Genomic DNA, 10223 nt, shown 5'->3' with positions numbered 1-10223 from the left:
CCAAGGCAGGTGGATCACGAGGTCAGGAGATCAAGACCATCCTGGCTAACATGGTGAAGCCCCGTCTCTACTAAAAATACAAAAAATTAGCCGGGCGTGGTGGCGGGCGCCTGTAGTCCCAGCTACTGGGGAGGCTGAGGCAGGAGAATGGTGTGAACCCGGGGAGGCGGAGCTTGCAGTGAGCCGAGATTGCGCCACTGCACTCCAGCCTGGGCGACAGACCCGAAACTCTGTCTCAAAAAAAAAAAGAAAGAAAGAAAAAGAAAAAGAAAAAGAAAAGAAAGAAATGCTAAGTAATATTTACTGAAAAAGATAATTGAGGTTAAATTGAAGGGGTAAATGTGATAAACAATACTAAACAAATCAATCAATGAGCAAGTATGGACTTCATAAAATAACACCAGCTAAATATAAGACAACGTGTAAATTAAAATATTATACAAAATTACTCATATATGGCATAAGAGATTTGCAGATTTAAAAATTTAGCTTCTTTTGTCTTGAAAAGTTAAAGATAACTAATACTTAACTTTAGGTTAAGTTTAGGATTTCTTATTCAAATTTTAAGTATAGCTATTAAGAAAATACAAACAAAATCTTTATTTTCAAAACCATTAGAAAAGGGAAAAAAGATGAAGACAAACAAGCTTTAATACATTTAATATACCCATAGAGAAGGGAAAAAGCCAAGAAAAATGGAATAAATAACAGCATAAAAGTAGGAAATAGAAACAAATTGAAATAAATGTAGATAGACACAAACCAACAGCTGAAAAACAGGGATTCTCAGATTGGATTTAAAAAGTTAAACCTAGCCATAGACAAATTCGGCACTGTTAATACCCCTCATTTCACCTGAGCTCCCCTGCAGCTGCTACCTGTACCCTGACAGCTCCCCAAGTGTCCAGTACCTGTGTCTCTAATATCTCCGTGCAGGATCTGTATGCTAAAAACTGCAAAACACTGATGCAAGAAATTAAACATGTCTATATAAAATGAAGAAATATATCATGTTCACATATTTAATAACTTGATATTATTAACACGAAAATTTTTCTCAAATTGATGTATAGATTTTTTCTTTCTTTTTTTTTTTTTTTTTTTTTGAGACGGAGTCTCGCTCTGTCGCCCAGGCTGGAGTGCAGTGGCCGGATCTCAGCTCACTGCAAGCTCCGCCTCCCGGGTTCACGCCATTCTCCTGCCTCAGCCTCCCGAGTAGCTGGGACTACAGGCGTCCGCCACCTCGCCCGGCTAGTTTTTTGTAGTTTTAGTAGAGACGGGGTTTCACTGTGTTCACCAGGATGGTCTCGATCTCCTGACCTCGTGATCCACCCGTCTCGGCCTCCCAAAGTGCTGGGATTACAGGCTTGAGCCACCGCGCCCGGCCGATGTATAGATTTAATATGAACCCAATCAAAATCCCAAAGGGAAAATTTTGAAAAAGAACAAAGTTGGAGGATGCATACTATGTGACTTTACAATCTACTATAAAGGTGTAGTTATCAAGACTAAACTTATAGTATCAGAATAAACCCACACAAATATGCCCAACTGATTTTTATAAAGATACAAAGGCAACTTGTTGAAAGAATAGGCTTTTCAACAAATGTTACTAGAATAATTAGACACTTGTATTCAAAAAGCTACTCAACCTATACTCACACCTATTACTGTAATTAAATTAGAATAGATCATAGGTATAAAAGCAAAAAAATGTAAAACTGTTAAAACTTTTTAAATAAATCTGAAAAAAAAAAAACTTTTGACCTTGGGTTAGGCAAAGAATTCTTAGCCACAATACCATAAGCACAACCAATAAAAGACAGAAAAAAAAGATCATTTGGACTTGCTCATAATTAAAATTGTTTGCTCTGTGAAATACATAGGAGAATGAAGGGCAAACTACCAACTGAGAAAAAAATATTTGCAAATCACGTGTCTGACAAAAGACTTGTATCCAGAATATATAAAAAACTATTAAAACTCAACAATAAGGAAACAAACCAATAAAAGAATGGACAAAAATCTGAATGGACACATTATCAAAAAAGTTACAGATGGCAAACACCTGAAGCACAATGAGAAACTGCTACACACTTATTACAATGGCTAATGTTAAAAATTCATAAATAAGTAACTGACCATGCCAAGTGCTGGCGAGAATACAGAGCAACCGAAACTCTCATAGAGTGCCTACGGGAATGCAAAATTGTACAGTCACCATAAAAAGCTGTTTGATAGTTTCTTATAAAATAAAACACACTTACTATACAGCTGAACAATTCTACTCCATTTGCCCAGTTAGAAACAGACTATTGTAGGTATATGAGCTTAGGATATAACAGAGCTGCCCTTACAAATCACTGGGGAAAGATGAGCTATTCAATTAAATGGTGATAAAATAATTACTGACGTATGGTAAGAGATGCAACTAGATCCTTACCTTGCATTGCAGACATGCATATGCACACATGCAAACATATACACACAGACAAATGGATTAAGACCTAAATGTGAAGAGTAAACTCTGAAATTTTGGAATAAAATATAAAGAATAATGTATGATATTTGGGTCAAAGAGAATTTTTTTTTTAGGTTTTGCTTTTTATTTTTACCAGGAGCTCACTCTGTCACCCAGGCTGGAGTGCAGAGGTATGACCTCGGCTCACTGCAGGAGATTCTCCAGCCTCAGCCTCCCAAGTAGCTAGGACTACAGGCATGTGCCACCATGCCTGGCTAATTTTTGTATTTTTTGTAGAGACACAGTTTTGTCATGTTCCCCAGGCTGGTCTCAAACTCCTGAGCTCGAAGCAATCCACCCGCCTTGGCCCCCCAAAGTACTGGGATTATAGGTCTGAGCCATCGCATCTGACAAGAGGATTTTTTTTTTTTTTTTTTTTTTTTTTTTTTTTTTTTTTGAGGCGGAGTCTCGCTCTGTCGCCCAGGCTGGAGTGCAGTGGCGCGATCTCGGCTCACTGCAAGCTCCGCCTCCCGGGTTCCCGCCATTCTCCTGCCTCAGCCTCCCGAGTAGCTGGGACTACAGGCGCCGCCACCACGCCCGGCTAATTTTTTTGTATTTTTAGTGGAGACGGGGTTTCATTGTGTTAGCCAGGATGGTCTCGATCTCCTGACCTCGTGATCCACCCGTCTCGGCCTCCCAAAGTGCTGGGATTACAGGCTTGAGCCACCGCGCCCAGCCGAGGATTTTTATATAAACACCATACCACAATAAGATAAAAGAAAAGATGCTCAATCTGACTATTGCAACTAAAAAATTTCAATGTGAAAAGCATTCCTTAATTAAGGAGAAACAAACAAAAATGATCACAGATTGGGAGATTTTGTAGCACTATTTTGTAGAAGTCTGTTCTGTATTATACAAATACAAATGACTAATACTATCCAGGACATAGGAAGAAATCTTAAAAAAAAAAAAAAAGAAAAGAAACAAAAATTTCAGTCAAACAGTGAGCAAAGGATATAAATTAAAATGTTCTAAAAGCTTGAATAGCTGTTAATTTATAAAATACACTGATATTTTTATTTAGTCCTTCAGGGAAAAAATTCATGAAAAAATCTGTGGTTTATTAATACAATGGAATACTACATAGCAGTTTAAATAAATGAACATATATCTACACAAACCTTAAAACATTTTGTTGAGTGAAAAAAATAAGTTGCAAAAGGACACTTTCAGGGGAACATAAAAAATAAACATTTTTAAATCATACTGTAAGTTTTCATGCATTTATAGTTTCAAAAACATTTCAAAATGCCTGGGAAAAGTTCACATCAATTTCTCAAAAGTGTGTTCCTCTGAGGGTGAAAATGTAGATATAGCCGTAGAGTGCTGTTTGTATAAAAATCTGTGTGTGTCTGTGTGTGTGTCTGTGTGTGTGTCTGTGTGTGTGTGTGTTGTGAAAACGAAGAGACAGAGAGAGAAAAAGAGAAAGAGTTGAACTAAACATGGCAAATGTTAACAACTATTTATACTTGGTGTTGCATACATTTTCTGTGTGTTTGAATTTTTTATAACTTTTAAACAATTTATTTAGAGAATCACAGCATTTCATACATGTTTTAAACAATGTCAAAATTATTAGAGCACTCATTTATCCTCTCAAATAGCTCCATAAAAGGGCAACATTCTTATGTGCTTCTGAAAAATAAACGTTATTCCTATTTCACATGTCACTCTTGTTTAAAGACTGAAGTAAGCCTGGCACAGTGGTGGGTGACTATAGTCCCACCTACCCGGAAGGCTGAGGCAGGGGGATCCTGCAACCCAGGAGTTCAAGACCAGTCTGAGCAACAGAGGAAGATTTTGTCTCAAAAAAAAGGAAAAAAAAATAGATTGGAGTAAAACATTGAGCTTTAATATCATTAAGAATTAAATTCATATCATTAAGAATTTCCAGCCAGGCATGGGTGGTTATGCCCGTAGTCTCAGTATTTTGAGAGGCCAAGGTTGGAGGATTACTTGAGGCCAGGAGTTCAAGGCCAGCCTGGGAAAGAGGGAGACCCTCTTTCAAAAATAATAATAATAATTTCCCAGGAAGAAAAGGGGTATAGTTTCAGACTAAAGCTATATCACTTATGACCTGTCTCTTCAATGTTCTTATCTCTATTTAATTATTGGCATTGTATATTTTTTCAGCAAATATTAGAGTAACATTCTAAGAACATTTCTTCCTTTTGCCTGAGGGGGCAGGGCCTTAGGTAAAGCAATGAGATTAGGACTGGAAACTAAGGAAAGTCAAGATTTTAATTGTATGCCCCAGTCTAGTTGCCCCCACTGATGCCCACAATTTACAAGAAGTTGTCAAAGCTGAACCCAGGAAATGATATTCAGAAAAGTCTTCATGTTTCCTCCACTTCTTGCAGGATGTCATGAATTATTTAATTTTCTAGAATTCCTTAAGCTTCTTTTTGCAAAAAAAGTTTTCCCTCTACTTTGACAGTCATATCACTTTTTCCTCTTCCGGTGTCTTCATGAAACTCTTGATGTGAAAACCTTGCCTTCCTAGACAACTGCTATTTGAAATGAAAAGCTGCATGGGTCTTGTCAGCCTCCATCTTACACTATTTAATTTTCACTCTGGAGTTCACAAAATGGCCATTTCTATAATGCATTTCATGTTTCCGGATAGAGAAGATTGCTAGCACAGTAAATATCCATCTAAGCCTCTTTCTCATCAACAAAACATGTCGTTTGTAGTACTCACACATCAACAGAACTTCCTCAAGCCTGCCACTATTGCTTTTTCATAATTATATTTTATAATCCTCCTTTACACACGAGAGCTCAATTCACTTCCTCCTACAATGCATTAGCATCCTCTTCAAATCCATTAGTGGTATCACAAGCTCCACAGCATCATTCCCTCTTCAAAATATTTTATTATTAAGTTACTGTACTGCGAGCTGGGAGTCTATGAATATTTAAGCAAGGCATCGTATGTTTATGTACACTCTGCCAAGCCAAAAAAAAAAAAAAAAGCCTATTCACCCTAATATTTTGGCAGTGGATTAAAAGCTGCTATGTACCTTAAGAAAAATGTTTGCTGAAGTTGCAAATGATTGTTAAAAATAAGTAAACAATTTATTTTTAGAAATTCTTTATGATTTAATCCTTACCTGTTCTTCATTCTGCAAACGAAGTCTCAGTGCGAGCTAGCAGCAGGGATAGGAACAGGCAAACTGACTCTAGTATTCCAAGAAACGTGGACAGTCCTTAGCACTGAAAACTCATTTCACTTTTGCTGGCTCTGCTTCACTTTTTAGCATTTGAAGCTCATCAGCTCTACGTATTGTTGGTTATGGTAAAATAGCCAACATTATTGTTTATAATTTTCTAAGCTATACTACTCTCTTGAGTTAATTTGGTACGTGGATAGCCACTAATATCCATTAACTTCATCCGGAATAATTATATGATTTGATGCACTGCATAGTTGAGATGCAAAGATACAAAAAGGAGAAAGAGACTGCAGAAGTAACACTAATGTCCATCAATAGATGAGCAAAAATGAATAAACAAATATGGCATAGCCATACCCTGGAATATTTTTTGGCAATAAAGATAAACGAAGCACTGATACATGCTACAACATGGATGAAACTTGAAAACATTATGCTAAGGAAAAGAAGCCAGTGACATACACAGACACAGACACACACACACACACACACACACACACACACACACATACACACAGAACATGAATTATATGATGAATTCATAGGAAATGTCCAGATTAGGAAAATCTATTAGTGGTTATTTAGAACTATGGGTCTCAGAGTGGGGGATAAGAGACAAGGGGGTGATAGCTAAAGGGTAGACGGTTTCTCTTTGCAATGATGGAAACATTATAAAATTGACTGTGGGGATGGATACACATATCTGTAACTACACTAAAAACCATAGAATTGTCCAGTTTACATGAGCAAATTGTATCATGCATGAATTATATCCCAATACATTTTTTTTCAGAAAATGAATTTAGTAATCAACTTCATTTTCTGAACAAAAAAGCCATGAATTAATTCATTAGTTACACCATCTTGGACCCTTGCCATCAGGTTCTCAAGGTGTGTGTGGAAAGGAAGGTGGGATAGGAAGAGTATTGATGTATGAGATGGCAAGGAAGGGATGACCTAGAGCAGAATCACTGAGCAGTTTATCAAACTACATGCATCTTTTTTTCCTACAGATAGAGTGCGGTTCCCCACCTCTATGTCAGGAACTACTGCTCCATGCGAAAGCTATTGAAGGTGATGGGTCATCTGTCTAAAAAAGAGTGATGGAAAATGTCTGTTCGACTGATGGTATCTATAAGGTGCTAACAACAATAAACAAATGCAGTGATCAACATTAGAAATTTGTTTAAGGAAACATCACTACCATGCTATCATTTAACAAAGATAACTGTCAACCTCTTTCTCTTTAAAAATGTTTGACCTTATTCCATGCAGGTTAATGCGCACAATAAGGCGGCGGGGGGATGGGAGGCATTTTTTTAAGCCAAATCAAGCTGGCAATACTTAGGTCAGCCAGATCCGCAGTAAAAGTTTCCGAAGGAAACATGATGTGGAGAGATGAAATCATTGTGTAAAATAAATAAACGCTAACTTTATGAAGACCTGAGTATTAGGTTTCCTTCCCTGTTTGATTTTTTTCTTTTAATGCTGAGAGTCTTCCTGAAACCATCCTCCCTTTATTCTTTTGACACTGTGTCAGCTACTGCTGCTTCTTTTCAAATGATACCTAACTCTTGCATAGTATTTATTATGTGTCAATCCCTGTTCTAAGGGTCTTATTTACCCCATGTAATCCTCTCAACAACTCTGCGATATGGTACTATTAACCCTATCTTTAACCATGAGGAAATTCAAGGGCAGAAGTTTAAGTAACCTTTCACTTATACTCTTTCTGCCCCATCTTGAAGTGGCTTCTGACTCCTTCATGGAACATGGGCCAGGGGAAATAGAAGTTTTCATTCAACTGATAATTGTTGTGAGTTGGCATCCCACACTGAAAGTCAGGAGGGTGGTGAGAAGTATCCTCTCTCAGGGTTCCTTTTGTGGGTTCTTGGAGACTCCCATCACTGGGAGAACTTTCACCTGCCATTCCCTTGAGGCAGGCAATGCAATGATCCTTGGTTACTACTGCCTCTGCTCCTGCACTCAAGGAATTAGAGAGATTGGATCTATTTGGTGAAGTCTGTTTCCTTCTTCAAAGATGATTTGACCTTAGAATCTGAGATCATCTCAAGCTGATGTTCTTTGTCTTACTTGTCTCACATTTAATGCACAGGAAACATTCACTTGTCTCAGCCGCACCTGCTAATCCAGGCTTTATAACACTGCAGTCACTTCTTGCTCAGCTTTTCCAATGGAAGTCAGCCAGTGGATCCCATGCCTGCTACATGTCTTAGGCAGGAGTTGGACTGTCTCCTGGGTCTTCTCACTTTGAGGAACATGCATCAACCCTCAGGATTATCTCAATGAGTCCTTTCTTAATAAGTTGAGGAACTGAACTCAATTAATATCTTGTATTGTGATGAGGTGGGAAAGAAGAACTCACAGAACCCATGCAGGTCTCCCTAAAAATTCTCTCTCTCTACATGATCCCCTTTCTGGACCCTTTTAAATCCTTTATTTTTAGGGAGGGAGTTAAAAGTTTTCTACATGGTTTTTGCCACCTACTTGTAAAATCTTAGTTTAGCACCACTTCATTTTGGAGACATAAAATGGTGTCTGAAACATCTATTTCATGTATATGTTCATATATAATATAAAGGTATGTTCATGTTTATTTCTGTTTCCTCTATAGAACTATTTGTTCACTGATGGCATGAACCAGGTTTATTGAATTCACCATACTAGGTGAATACCTACATAATAGGCGTTCATACAATATTTGTGCAGTGAATGAATGCATAGACACGTATTTTGTACTTATTCATACAAATATAGAGAGATAGCTCAGAAAGACACATCACCCAGCTCTAACCATGAAGCCATATGGTCCCAAAAGCAATTATCATTGTTTCTACCAAAAAAATGTTTTTTGCATTTTTGAGCCTTTCCTGTAAATCCATCAGTTAAGTAACAAACATTATTTTCAGAGTTCTACACAGTTCCGCCAAAATGTCAATCATGCCGTGACACAAACAGGCACTTTTTAAAATGAAGCAATTTACAATACAATTGTGTACTAAGTGCCATGAATTCTCAGCTGTACAAAAATATCTGGCCTCTCTGTTAATGAAATGAAGGAAAATGTAATTGACAGTTATCTTATGAGATTTCATTGTAATGCACATGATGTTATAATAAATCTGGTTACTGGAAATTCTGTGGTACACTGTTTAAAGGATATTAATTGATTGCCTTGGAGTCAGCTTATTTTGAAATTCCTGTTGGCGAGCTTTGATATGACTGTGCTATACATATGAAGTAGGTTATAACAGGTCTTTTCTAAGCCCAGTGCATATGATCAGTGAAATAGGAGTTTTATGAAAACCTCTGTTACCATCTATGGCCAACTTATAACAGATGTGGCAATAAAAATTCCAATGTGAAACTAATAAAAAGATTCTCCATATTAGCCTTTCCATGGTACCTTTTCTGGGTTAGTAATTCTAGATCAAATAAAGGAAAACTAACTCTCTGCAAAACAAAACCACCCAAAAATTTAAAAAATGAAATAAAATAATTTTTAATATGAAATAATCTGACAATTGTGTCATGAGTGAGAATGTGTTTAACTTTTAAAATGTAGGGGCTTTGGGCTGGGTATGGTGTCTCACCCCTGTAATCCCAGTACTTTGGGAGGCCGAGGCAGGCAGATCACAAGGTCAGGAGATCGAGACCATCCTGGCTAATACGGTGAAACCCCGTCTCTACTAAAAATACAAAAAAATAGCCGGGCGTGGTGGCGGGCGCCTGTGGTCCCAGCTACTCAGGAAGCTGAGGCAGGAGAATCACTTAAACCTGGGGGGAAGAAGTTGCAGTGAGCCGAGATCATATCACTGCACTCTAGCCTGGGCAACAGAGCGAGACTCTGTCTCAAAAAAAAAGACAAGACAAGACAGACAGACAGAAAGGAAGGAAGGAAGGAAGGAAGGAAGGAAGGAAGGAAGGAAGGAAGGAAGGAAGGAAGGGAAGGAAGATGTAGGGGCTTTGTTGGTTTAATTTTAAGAAAACAAATGGGAGGGTATTGTTTTTTCCACTGTTGGTGTTTTTACAGCAACACCCTAACAAGATTCATTAACATAAAAGTTGAGTGGAGGTTTATAGCATGCTTCAGAGAAAATCTCCAAAATTTGTGAACATCAAGTTAGGAAAGTAAGTTGTGATCATTGTCATCTGAAGTACTCAGAATACCTATACTTAAAGTTAAAATTTCATTTTTTACTTACAAACATATAAACTTAATTTGAGTAACATATAGAAAAATATGTAGATGTTTTAATAAACTTATTTTTATTCTTCCAGTCATTCTTTGATAGTGTGTAGACATAATTTGGGTTCTGAAACCAGGCATTGGCAGATGCACAGAGCAGGGGCTGAAAAGAAACAAGGAAGGAGCATCCAGATGTAACATGATGGGGAGAAGCAACCCGGCAGAGCCTACCAGAGGTCCAGAGGTCATTACAAAAGGATGGAATGCTCGAAAGGTCTTCCAGGTTCCATCCTTGCTGCTCACCTTCCTCACT

The sequence above is a fragment of the Macaca fascicularis genome, chromosome 4 (genome assembly GCF_037993035.2).
Source record: "Macaca fascicularis isolate 582-1 chromosome 4, T2T-MFA8v1.1".
Taxonomy (NCBI): Eukaryota; Metazoa; Chordata; class Mammalia; order Primates; family Cercopithecidae; genus Macaca; species Macaca fascicularis.
Note: the sequence above shows the minus strand (reverse complement) of the source record.